The 13,473-nt window shown below is 43.7% G+C and overlaps 1 protein-coding gene and 1 long non-coding RNA gene across 2 annotated transcripts in view; one reads left to right on the top strand and one right to left on the bottom strand.

Annotated features, from left to right (window-relative positions):
* fgfr3 (fibroblast growth factor receptor 3) overlaps positions 1–13,473 on the bottom strand; it is a 287,562-nt gene that overhangs the window by 157,868 nt on the left and 116,221 nt on the right. The gene's annotated exons all lie outside the window — the stretch shown is intronic.
* Positions 419–8,125, top strand: LOC132390868 (uncharacterized). The gene is made up of 3 exons (XR_009511032.1): positions 419–935; positions 4,813–5,042; positions 7,821–8,125. It is a non-coding gene; the product is annotated as an uncharacterized LOC132390868 (long non-coding RNA).

Raw genomic sequence — 13,473 nt, forward strand, 5'->3', positions numbered from 1 at the left:
TTACCACAGGGAGCTGTGGTGGCCAGGTGTATATAGGGCAGAGAGGATAAGCTCTTGATTGGTAAAGGGGTTAAAGGTTACAGGGAAAAGGCAAGAGAATGGCATTGTGAAAATTAAATTAGCCATGATAGAATGGTGGTGATGACTCATAGGGCTGAATGGCCTCATTTCTCCTATGTTTTATGGCTAAAGCTGCATTATTTATTCTATAAGATTTCATTGGCTGTGCCTTTTCTATGGAATTTCTCCACAGTGGCCAATTGTCAGATGTAAGCTCTCCACACACTTGCCATGGAGATGGATAAGAGTTGGGAATTCAGGAGGAATTTATCAGAGCTCCAGCTACTGAACAACAGAACTGAACTGTGTAGATCAAACTGGACCTCTAGCATCCTCTGTCGATCGAGCTGTCATCTCAGCTGAGGGCAGCTTCCATCAAACACAAATGCTTCCTGTTTTTCAAACGGGAGAGGACTTTGTATAACAGTAAACCTGTCTGGTCGGTAGGGAGACCCCAGGCCCACAGCTGAGTCAGCATGGCTCCCCAGACTGCTCAATAAGGTCAAAGTAAGAGAATAAAGAAAAACTTGGTTTATGCAGCCCAACCACAGGTCACCACAAAGCTCATTATACCAATCAGGGCGTTTGAAGTGCAGTCACCTTGGTAATACGTTCTACTCAGCAAAATTCCACAACCAACGATGGAATTAATGTTCAGATCACCTGGTCAAACACTTACATTAGATTATCTTTATTTGTCACATGCAAGTCAAAACAGAATCAATGAAAAACTACACACAAGGACTGACAAACAACCAACGTGCAAAAGAAGACAAATTGTGCAAGTAAAATAAAAAAATAAGTAATACTGAAGACACGAGTTGTAAAGCCCGTGAAAGTGATTCCATGGGCTGTGGAATCAGATCGGAATTGAGGTGAGTGGTTACCCACACTCTTTTTTACTTCTGATGAAGAATGAAATTAAAGTTGTACTCTATAACGAGCAAATGCATTTGGAGCTGGAATAGATAATTAGTTTTTCAAGGCATGGTCACAATATCCTCCTCCTACTCTGCCCTCACACCCCTGTATCTGACATTGCTGCTACTGGAAGACCCCAATGACCCCAATCCTCATCTCCATCTTCACTTACCAGATACTTAACCTGAGCCTGTGAGCCCAGTTCAAAATCCCCCCCCCTCTCTCACTCCCTCCAGATTATCAGTCCTCCACCATCTACCCTCTAGCCCTCATAACAGGTGGCGCAGTGGGGTAGTAGCTACTCGTAGAACTGCTCCCTTTCAGCACCAGCGACCTGGGTTCAATCCTGAACTCTGGTGCTCTCCGTGTGGAGTTTCAACTTCCTCCAGCTGCTCGGGTATCCTCCCAAATCCTGACAACGGTAGGTTAAGTTCTTTAGGAGTTCGAGGAGGTTTAGCATGTCACCAGTGACTCTAGATGCATGGTGGAGAACATTCCCACTGGGTGCGTCAGCACCTACTATGGAGGTTCCAATGCACAGCATCAACAGAGGCTGCAGAGGGACGTAGACTCAGCCATCTCCATCATAGGCACAAGACTCCCCACCACTGAGAACATCTTCAAAAGGTGGTGCCTCAGAAAGGCAGCAACCATTATTAAGGACCCTCACACATGTGACTTTCTCTTTACTACCATCAGGGAGGAGGTACACCCACACTTAATGTTTTAGGAACAACTCCTCGCCCTTTGCCATTTCTGAACGGTCCATGACCCATGAACACTCACTCACTATTCCTCTTCTGCGTTAGTTATTCATTTACTTTTTATTTGTACCATAGTAAATTGTGATGAAATGCACTGTACAGCTGCCACCAAACAACAAACTTATGTCAATGGTAATAAACCCAATTCTGATTCTGATAATGAATGATAATGATAAGTTCTAGGAGGTGTTGACAGGAAGGTGGGGTATAAAATGGTTTGAGTATTACAGTAATGTAAATGGGTGCCTGATGGCTGTCAAAGATGGCTGGCCTGAAAGGCCTGTTTTCTGTTCTTATTCTTCTAAATTTCCACAGTGGATTATTTCATATTTTGCCACTCTACACTCCACCTACCTAAAAAAACACTGCAGATTACAGAAATCCAAAATAAAAACTGGAGATACTCAGTGTGCATCAAGGAGAGAGGAATAGAGTTATCCCAACTCAACGATGGTTCATCTATTTATCCCCTTCATTCCCATAGTTAATTCCTTTTTGCAGTTACTTGCTTTCTTACAGCTGCCCCACAAGCATTTACTAATACATTTATATTGAAACTGAGATCTCCTCTCTGGTCACCAGCCTCTCTAGCCTATCAACCTCTGTTCTGTCCAGTTACCACTACTCAAAAGCACACTCCCATGTTGCCACCCTCCCTATGAACCTGACATTCTTTTTCTGTGAGGCACTTTGCGTTTTTTAATATCTTAACCATTGCATTCACCTACAGAAATCTGACAGATTTGTTACGCATAAATACATGCTGCCTCCATCCAGTCTTATCACCATCGTCTGCGAACTCTATTACCACGTCAATGATAACAGGTTGCAGCAAAAACCAGATTCTGACTGATATCAGAGTGACTGTTTTCACTCTCCTGGTTTTGAATGGTAGGAAATTGCCTTCTGCCTTTCAATCTGCTCAGGCTTTTCTAAAGTGTAAGTGGCCAGTTCTCAAATGTCATAAACCTGTGGAAGTGTGAATGATTTATATCACACAGCAAATCAAGAGAAACCCCAAACCAGCAATGACAACTAAAACTCTTCCTGTTTCTATTAACATGTAGATTACAGTCGACCAGCATAAGGTGGAAAACAAGCAATACAAAGCCCCCGAGAGGCCCATTCACACACCCAACATTCAGAGGCTCAGAGGTGCTATTCTGTGGTTAAAGCATCCAAGCATGTTGGGCTGCACCATGAATAGAATTCGTTGCTCTGTTAATTAAGATGTTACCAACCCAGCCAATCCACAAGAGTGCAGGGGGGTTCGGTGACACGTTACAAGCACACACCACATACACACACTCAGAAAGAGGCAGAGATTGTGTGTGTGTGTGTGTGTGTGTGTGTGTGTGTGTGTGTGTGTGTGTGAGAGAGAGAGAGAGAGGGGGAAGAGGGGGGGAAGGAGGCTGTAAACGAGAGAGAGAGAGGGGCACGGACTGAGAGAGAGAGAGAGAGAGAGAAAGTGGGGGACAGAAAGAGAGAGGAGAGCTGAAAACAAGAGGAGGGGACTGAAAATGAGAGAGGGAGGGAGGGAGGGACAAAGAGAAAGAGGGGAGGGGCTGAAAATGAGAGAGAGAGGGAGGGAGGGACAAAGAGAAAGAGGGGAGGGGCTGAAAATGAGAGAGAGAGGGAGGGAGGAGCTGAGAGAAAGGGGGGCTGAAGAGATACACGGGTAGACAGAAAATGAGATGGATGCAAGGAGAATGACAGCGAAAAAGGCAAACACAGACAGGTTGAAACAGAGAGAATGAGGCACTGAGAGAGGGAGACAGAGACAAAATGTTCACAAAGTTAATGTTACATTCCACTGCTGAAGAAATGAACACAACTATACCTGATGATAATTGGAGCTTAAAAAACAAGAAAGTATATCAATGTATGCCAGAAATATTTAACAGCCCCACTGGCAGCTAAAAAGAGGAACTAAAAGTCCAGCTAATATTTTTGGTGTTTTTTCGTCAAATTTGTGGCAGAGCTTACGGTTAACAGGTTCATTTATCCTTTTCATAGATGCCAAAAAACCTGTTGAGTATTTCCTGCATTTTGACTTTTTAATTTAGATTCACAGTTGTATTTCTTTCTTTATATGTCAAGAAATAACTTAGCCCTATGGTTTAATGAAAGCTCCCTGGCAGTCAGGATTTTAATCTTTGGATAAACAGGAATTGAACTTTGTAAAGAAAGGAGCGGTTGGTGAAAACCAAACATGGGGCTTAAAATAGCCTGAAGAAAATTCCAGAGGAGGTGACAAAAAAAATTATGGCTAGAAGACCCATTTACCAGAAAAGTGCTGTTAAAATTGCAAATGAGAACCCCTCAGGAATTGGTAATATTACTCTGTTCCAGAAAAAAGGTACTGGATGGATTTTTTTCCAAGTAGGGAAAATCAAATTTAAATGGTAACTAAGATTGGGTACACAAGCAGAAAAGCCGGGGTACATAAGTTCTCGAGGGCAAATGACCGAGTTAATCAAGCTATTGAAAAAAAACATTGTTTATACCAGTAGTATTAGTGCGATCATTCAAGTTGAGCACTCTCCTAAGGGGTTGTCTATTGGTGGAACTTCAGGTGGCTGTGGAAGCCCATCTGGGATTCACATATTCGAAGGGGTTTCCAGACCTCACTGTCCTACCCCCTTCGCCACCTGCTGATCACCATGGGACGTTAGGGTGGATTTCCCCAATGGAGAATGCCTGGGCGTGACTTTGTTTAACACGGGGAGGCTAATGCGCAGATCGGGGTCAGGGTCCACTGGCATGGAATGCAAGGCGACTGGGGACCCTTCTCTGCTGCAGCCTTCCTCCGCCTTCACGGCCGTTGCGACGTGCCTTTGTCCTCCGCCAGCTCCACCGTCGAGGTCCTGGTTGGATCGCCCTTTGTCTGGATCCTCTCCCTTGACCTTAATGCCAGGGGTGACCCCACCAAGAGCTAAGCTCCAGATGGCATTGCTCTTTGGATCTCAGAAACTCACAAACCTCTCCACCGTGACAAGAGTTCATTAATACAGAGTGCTAACCAAAAATAAATCCATTCATACAATGCCTCTCGCCTTCATTCCAGGCCCATCTCAATGCCAATGAAGGAATAGTGTGGCTGCTCTATTTAGATCGTACCGAGTACAAGGCAGTGAGCTGTTTTGTGCATGGAGACAGAGCCGAACCTTAAGACTCAACCAGCAGGTGTACTTCCAGCAGAGTAGCACTTCCTCAGTACAGTCCTGGAGCGACAACCCAGTCTGCTGTAATGAAACCTCTGGTGCCACAAGAAGCCGCAACCTTCTGATTTAAGAGGTGAGAGTTTTAACCACAAACTCACAACTGCTACTTAAACCTGTCTAAACAAAATTGTGAATTTAGTTATGTGGATACAGGCGACCCCTATGTAACAGAGAGCAGCTTCCCAGAAAACAGCCCACGTTACAAGCTTCTGAAACACGAAGCTGCATCACCTGGGTATGCATTAAGAAATGTGATTTGGGGAAAAAAAATCAGCCTGAAACATTGACTTTATTCCTCTCCGTAGATGATGCCTGACCTGCTGGCTTTCTCCAGCATTTTGTGTGTGTTGCTCTGGATCTCCAGAATCTGCAGAATCACTTGTGGTTATTTATTTATTCATTCACTTTGTTCCTACACAAATTCCGTGAGAGTGTAGTTAATTCTGTGTCTCAAATTTCTGGGTGGTGATTTGCAAATTTTGTAAGGGGAAATTTCTGTTACTTAACAGCAGGGAGGGGTCAAACTGCACTCTGAATAGTCTGTTGTCTCTTTAGAAAGGAGGGAAATATTTAGTAGAAGCGTTGAAGATTGTGAAGGCTTCGGTGGATCAGACTTATGGGGACAGAGTTGGGGAGTGGAATATACAAGGAGAGGTTCTTCAGATGTGCTGAATGATCCTTTCAGTGTGCAAAGATTACACATTTCTGGGATTTGGCTGCTTTGATGTTGTTGGAGTAGTAAATTCTATATTGTTCTTATCACTATCTCGGATTTTATTGGTTTTCATTGTGCAACCTTTGTACTGGACAGCCATGGGAGTGGGGGCATTGGGAGGGGATTTACTGTGGAAATTCAGCTTGTCCTGCTTGTCTTCCCTTCATTCCCATTCCCTCCAACGCCAATTGGGCAATGCTGACTAGGGGAATCCAAACATAAAACCAACAAATATAATAGCTATTTTAAAATTTTTGTCTGGTCCCAGCTGGTGTGGGCATGGTTTGATAAATGGTTTCTGAGTGATTGATGCCACAATTCAGCCGATCTGCTGCTGAGCCTCTTTGGCCAGCTCTCTCTCGAGCTTCATTTCACTTCAGGACTCCGTTCCGAAGAGTTTGAACGACATTCGTGAAAACTCAGGGCTGCCTGGCTAAACAGAGCCACGGATCCCAGCAATAGATTCCAGCATTTGGAACTGAGAGAATGCTTTGTAGAAGTTGTTTACTGTAATAACAAGAACCCAGCCAAGTGCATGAGGGAGGGGAGGTTCTACTGTACGTGGGGGGATCAGTGATGTATATCGATCAAGAGAGCACATTCAATGTATTGAAACCACCCGTGCCTCTTTGCTGATTTTATCTACACTATTGAAAGTCCCCGTTCATTCTGAACATTTTTATATTTCCTGCTGATGATTCAGACAGCCAGCACATTGACCAATTTGATAGTGGGACGTACACATCAGACTGGGCTCAGATTTAATTCTTGTCATGTATCGCAAGTGCCTCAGTAATACAAATGATCATGGAGTCACATAGCGTGGAAAGATGCCTTTAGACTCAATCCATGTCCATCATTCGGCTCCTGTTTGTCACAACCCTATTTTATTCTCCTTGCACTCGGATCAACCGGCTCCAGTTTCAACCAGACACCTATCTACACACTAGGGGTGATTTGCTACATAACCTACCAACCGTCACATCATTGGAAACTCAAGCACCCCGGAAGAAACCCACTCAAGTCAGAAAGAGAACATACAAACTCCGCACAGACAGCCCCGGGGGTCAGAACAGTCTACCACTGTCGAGATTCACAGAAAAGAATGTGCCACCGTAGAGTAGTGGTTAGCACAGCACTTTACAGTACAGGAGACCCAGGAGACCCGGGTTCAATTCCACTGCTGCCTGTAGGGACCCTGTATGTTCTCCCTGAAACTGTCTGCATTTCCTCTGGGTGCTCTCTGAAGACATACCACTTGGTAGGTTAGTTGTAAATTGTCCCGTGATTAGGCTAGGATTAAATCAGGGGTTGCTGGGCAACATGTTCAAAGGGCCAGAAAGGCCTCTTCCATACTGTATCTCAATAAATAAATAAAAATCCCTCTCCTGGGATGAGATAGCAAAAGGCTGCTGCTGTGGTCCGGAGTCCCAACATCCCAAGAAGAATTAAAGAAAACAGGATCAAATGCATGTACTTAGATAAAATGTGGAAAATACTCAGTGGGTCAGGCAGCATCTGAGAAGGCAGAAACTGGCAATATTTCCACTGGATGATATTTCAGGAGTGTAAAAAAGTTGAGATAAAACAAATTTTAACAGTGGAGGAAAGAATATCAGGCAAATCTGTAATAGAGGACAGAGTGGTGCAAGAAAGGCCAGTGTATATTCAACCAATAAAAAAACAAAAAATGGACCTGGAGTGCATGTTAATGGAAAAGCCAAAACATTACTTGAAATGGTTGAACCTGACATGTAGTCTGCAAGGATATAGAGAAAAGGTAATGTTCAACATCCGTTTATTGTCATTCAACTGTACACATGTATACTGCCAAATGAAACAACACTCCTCTGGACCAAGGTGCACAACACAGTACAGATAACTCACACACAATATTTAAAGTAATAGTACCACAAATAAATTAACCAATAAAATTAAATTTCAGAACTTTGACATTCCACTGATTGGGCTTTGGGGTCAGCATCTGTTGAAACATTCTGATGAAGGGTCTTGGATTTGAGATGTTAACTATTTTTCTCTCCTTCAGATGTGGAGTGTTTGTATTATTTTCAGTTTTTGTCTTAGATATCCAGCATCTGGAGTGTTTTGGTTTTCATGTTGCACTTCACTTTACAGGCAAGGCTGAGTGGTCAGGAAGAAGAAAAGCTATCTTTCTCGATTAGTTCCAACAAAAAGCCTTCAGCCCGAAACGTAACATGATTATGCTTCTGCCGATGCTGCCTGACCTGCTGTGACTTTCCAATATTTTTTTATTTCCATTATGGATGCCCCTCCCACCCCTTCCCTCCCCCCCCACTACCTTCTCTTCTTCTGCACAACCAAGTTGGTGTCATGGCCATGAAAGCTCAGCAATGCCTCTACTTCCTCAGGAGGCTAAAGAAATTTGCCACGTCCCCGTTAACTCTTACCAATTTTTATTAAAAAAGAAAGCATTCTGTCTGGATGCCCAAAGACTAGGTACAGCAACTCACTGCCCGTGACTACACGGTACTGCGGGGAGTTCCGGATACAGCTCAGCAGATCACAGGGACCAGCCCTCCCGCTGTGGACTCTGCCTTAGTAAAGCAGACGGCATCATCGAAGCCCTCACTCACCCCGGGCATACTCTTTTCTCCCATCTTGTATTGGGTATAAGACACAAAAGCCTGAGAGCATGTTCCACCAGGCTCAAGGACAGCTTCTATCCCAGTGTTATCAGACTCGAGTACGATAAGACAGATTCTTGGCCTCACAATCTACCTTATTGGTAATCTGCACTGCACTCCTCTGGTAACGTTTACACTTTATTCTGCTTTGTTATTTTACCCATTTCTAGCTCAATGCATTGTGTAATGATTTGATCGATATGAACAGTATGCAAGACAAGTTTTTCCACTATATCTGGGTACATGTGACAATAATAAACCAATACCAATTAAGTTCAAATGTATCACACGTTGAACTTCTTTCAGAACTGCTCTTTAAAGATCTACAGTCTGAAACATTAAACTCTCTTTCTCTCTCTGTTTCCTGAGTGTTTTATTTCAGATTTCAGCAATTGCAGGCTTGTGCTTTGGTCAGCAAATACACTTACTCACTTTCTTATACCGTATCTGCTTCCCCCAACCAACTGAATGGAGACTTCATCATTCACTGGCTCTTCAGATCAAAGTTCAAAGTAAATTTCTTATTTAAGTACATTGGCACCATATACTGATATTCACGTTCTTGCTGGCATTCACAGTAAATATGAAGAAACACAGTAGAATCAAAGAAAATGCATACAACAAATACAGACAACAAACTGTGCAAATACTAAAAAAAGAGAAAAATGTAATGATAATAAATAAATAAGCAATAAATATCGAGAACATTAATTGTAGTTCTTAAAAGAGAGTTTGTAAGCTGTCTTTAGAATCAGTTTAGTGCTGCAGTGAATGCAGTTTTCCGCTGATCTTTGAGGGCTACCAACTGTTCCTGAACCTGGAGGGACTTGAGGTTCCTGTACCTCCTTCCTGAAGGCAGCAGCGAGGAGAGAGCGTGGCCTGGATGGTGGAGACTCCACGATAATGGATGCTGCTTTCCTGTGAATGTGCTCGAAGGTGGGGAGGGATTTACCGGTGGTGCATCCACTCATTTTTGTAGGCTTTTCCATTCAAGGGCATTGGTGTTCTTATACCCGACTGTGATGCAATCCACTTCATAACTTTAGAAGTTTGTCAATGTTATAGATGAAGTGTCAAGTATGTGCAAACTACTAAGAAAGTATGGGCACTGCCGAGAATTCTTTGTGATGATATTTATGAGCTGGACAGATCCTCTAAAATGATAACACTGAGGAATTATTTTAAGAATTGAGTCCCTAGTAAATTGTTAAGCATGTATGTGGTTCCTTAGACTTTTTCTGAGAAACTTATCCTGACTACTTGGTGACAGTTTTGAGGAGAGCTAGCTTGAGGTCAAGAGGGCGATAGGGAAATCAAGCAGTTGAAATAGGCGAACAGATTTTTTTTGTTGTCTGAGATACCCATGGAATATTTCTGTTATCACAAATAGCAACTAATGCTCTGAACACAAGCCTCTTAGCAACAACTCTGTGGAAAAAAATAGCAACATAAAGCAAAACTCTGAAATAAAAAGAAAAGGCTGATGGAGAAGCGTCAAGGTCAGGCAGTATCAACAGAGAGAGAAACAGCTTCAGCATTTCAGGTGGGCAGCCTTCCATTAGCAAGCCATCATATCAACTCTGTTTCTCTCTGTATATTTTTTTTACTCAACCTGTAAAGATGCATCTCCTCCATCCGCCATTCCCAACAGAGTTTCTGTGAATCCTTTATTGAAATAATGGCAGGTATATATATATATATATATATATATTGTTTTTATCCCAGTTTCTCAGCAGGATGCTATGTCCAATTTTAAAGGAAATAAATTTTTTAAAAAAACCCTTGTTCACAACAACAGAAATAAAATAGTAAGTGAGCCTTCTCTACCATTCAATGACAACATGACCCATCTGATCTTTGGCTCAACTCCTCTTTGCTGCCTGCTTTCCAAGATTGAAATGTAGTTATCACGTGTACATCAAAACATAGAGAGAAATGCGTCATTGCATTAATAACCAACGCACCCGAGGGTGTGGTTGGGGCCGCCCGTAAACGTCGCCACGCAAGTGTTAACATTACCCTTGGTACTTTTATGGATCTCTCTGTACAAAATATTCTGCACATTCTGGGCTTAATGATACAGCTTTGTGCCATTATGTTATATTTTCCTATGCTTAACTCAACAGTTTGCAAAGATGGGTAAATCAGGAAGGCTGGAGCAGACTGGAAGGTGGGAAAGGCAGCGGAGGGTAACCTGACAGTCCTCCACAGTCAGATCTTAACCAAAATGAAATTTACTTTCTTTTAATTGACTGGCAATATATGGTATGTAACTAAAAAAAGTCCCATTCTACTGTTCAAAATTCAAAGTTCAGAGTCAATTTATGGTCAAATTATGTACTGTCACCATATACTACCCCAAGATTCGTTATCCCACAGTAGAATAGAGAAACACAATAGAATCAATGAAAAACGAACACAACGACGAGCAACCAATGCGGAAAATACAAATACAAAATTCCCGCTGTTGCCCGACAGGAGATTGTACATTCTCCCCATGACCGCGCGGGTTTCCTCCAGGTGCTCTGGTTTCCTCCCACAGTCCAAAGATCTACCGGTCGGTAGGTTAATTGGCCATTGTAAATGGTCCCGTGATTAGACGCGGGTTAAATTGGGGGGTTGCCGGTTGGTGTGGCTCAGAGCAAGAGCCTGTTCCCACACCGTAACTCAATCAGTCCACAGATAGATAAATAAATAAATTACTCTGAGAACATCAGCTGTGGAGTCCTTGAAAGTGAGTTACAGGACTGTTGAAGGAGAAATAGGAGAGAGCCTTAGAATGGTAGAGTTAAAAGTACACAAAGTGAATTATTAACAGCCAGATAACGAAGCTGTCCCCAAATTAAGTAGGCCTGTTTGACTCCTGCTAGTACCATGTCAAAAATATCTGTCACAACCTGCACTGTCATATAATCAGTAACCAAAGTGACACTAATAACAGCCACAAAGCATTCCTTCCAGAAATGAAAATTCTGACAACAAAAGGCAAACTGTCTACAACTGAGAAGTGACCAGGGTCTCAATTTAATCAGATATCTGCAGGACAGACTCTTAACTAAGCCACCCCCTCCTCCCCACCATAAATTACATGGGGGAAATCTCTCTTCTTTGCATTTTGAAGCCTGAAGACAAAGGGCTACCTCTCCCAGGGAAGCCTTTCTGGAGGATTAAGCAACCATTGTTGGCTAAACATAAATTACAAGTCCTTTACAAACCACCCCACCCTCTCAGCTGGGACGCTGAACCTCAGGGGCTGGCTCCAGTCTTTCCACAGAATGAAGAGCTCAGCCCAAGTCCCAAAGGCAGATGGAATTCCTAACACATTATCACCAACTACATTTCAGAAGGGAATTGTCTTTAAGAGACTGGGTTGCAACAAAAGCAAGAGACACTGCAGTGAAATTTGAAGAAATTGCTTCTCTCGGCGACAATCCCATTTTAGTAATGATGCGCGGTGGGGAAGATGTTCCCCCTTTGTCCACCAGAGGGCAGCTCAGTCAACAAGCTGCCGTACGGTTTTCGGAGCACTTGATTAGTATCAATGAGATCAGTTGCAGCAGATTTTGGTTATAGTAAAATAAAGATGTTCTGGAATCTTAATAGACTCAAGTTTGTGGCTAGTTTTGGCAGTGAATTTAAAGGGTGTTAACAATTATTATTCTCTCCCTCTGCAGTCCTCCTTTACACACTCACCCCTTCCTTAAATATGGCCAATAATCGCAAACCTGTCATTACCGGCAATGGCCGAAGATTTCTCTCGTCAGGGGTGGGGACAAAGAAAGAATCGAAGGAAGGGGAAAAAAGGACAATTTATTTATAGGGTTCGCCTTGTCCTCACCTACCACCCGTAACTTCTGCCACCTCCAATGGGATCCCACTACCAAGCACATCTTTCCCTCCACCCCCTTCTGCTTTCCACAGGGATCGCTCCCTATGCGACTCCCTTGTCCATTCGTACCTCCCCATCCCTTCCCACCGATCTCCCTCCTAGCACTTACCCTTGTAAGCAGAACAGGTGGTACACCTGCCCTTACACTTCCTCCCTCACCACCATTCAGGGTCCCAGACAGTCCTTCCAGGTGAGGCGACACTTCACCTGTGAGTCGGCTGGTGTGGTATACTGCGTCTGGTGCTCCCGGTGTAGCATTTTATATATTGGTGAGACCCGACGCAGACTGGGAGACCGTTTCACTGAACACCTACGCTCGGTCCACCAGAGGAAGCAGGATCTCCCAGTGGCCACATATTTTAATTCCACGTCCAATTCCCATTCTGATATGTCTATCCATGGCCTCCTCTACTGTCAAAATGAATCCAAACTCAGGTTGGAGGAACAACACCTTATATACCGGCTGGGTAGCCTCCAACCTGATGGCATGAACATTGACTTCTCTAACTTCCATTAATGCCCCTCCTCCCCTTCTTACCCCTCTTTTTTTCCCCTCTCCTTTTTTTCCCTCTTTTTGCCCATCACTCTGCCTGTTCTCCATCTCCCTCTGGTGCTCCCCTCCCCCTTTCTCCCTCCCTAGGGCTCCTGTCCAATGAACCTTTCCCTTCTCTAGCTCTGTATCCCTTTTGCCAATCACCTGTCTGGCTCTCAGCTTCACCCCACCCCCTCCGGTCTTCTCCTATCATTTTGCATTTTCCCTCCTCCTCCTACTTTCAAATCTCTTACCATCTTTCCTTTCAGTTAGTCCTGACAAAGGGTCTTGGGCTGAGAGGTCGTCATTGCTTCTCCCTATAGATGCTGCCTGGCCTGCTGTGTTCCACCAGCATTTTGTGTGTTTTACATAATTTATTTTGTGCTCTTCACGCATACTACAGATAATGCAACATTCTGCACAGACCCTCCCTCCAAAGATACGAGTGGGCATTTGGGAGAAAGGCGGGAAGGATTTGCCTGTTACCGTGAGACTACAAACATCTTCTGCCTGGTGAGAGTAGGACTCTTCTCCCTGCCTCTTCACTCACCACCAAAAACTAAGTTTCGGCAACTGGGGGCCAAGCAGACTTGGCCGGTGAGGCCGCTCTTCCCGTGCCCACTCCCTCTCCCGTTACCACTGTTTCTGTAATCCTCTCCCAGAAATTGTTTCTGTTCATTTCCCAGCTTACGAAGTGTGTGT

This window comes from Hypanus sabinus, chromosome 3 (genome assembly GCF_030144855.1).
Source record: "Hypanus sabinus isolate sHypSab1 chromosome 3, sHypSab1.hap1, whole genome shotgun sequence".
In the NCBI taxonomy this organism is placed as follows: Eukaryota; Metazoa; Chordata; class Chondrichthyes; order Myliobatiformes; family Dasyatidae; genus Hypanus; species Hypanus sabinus.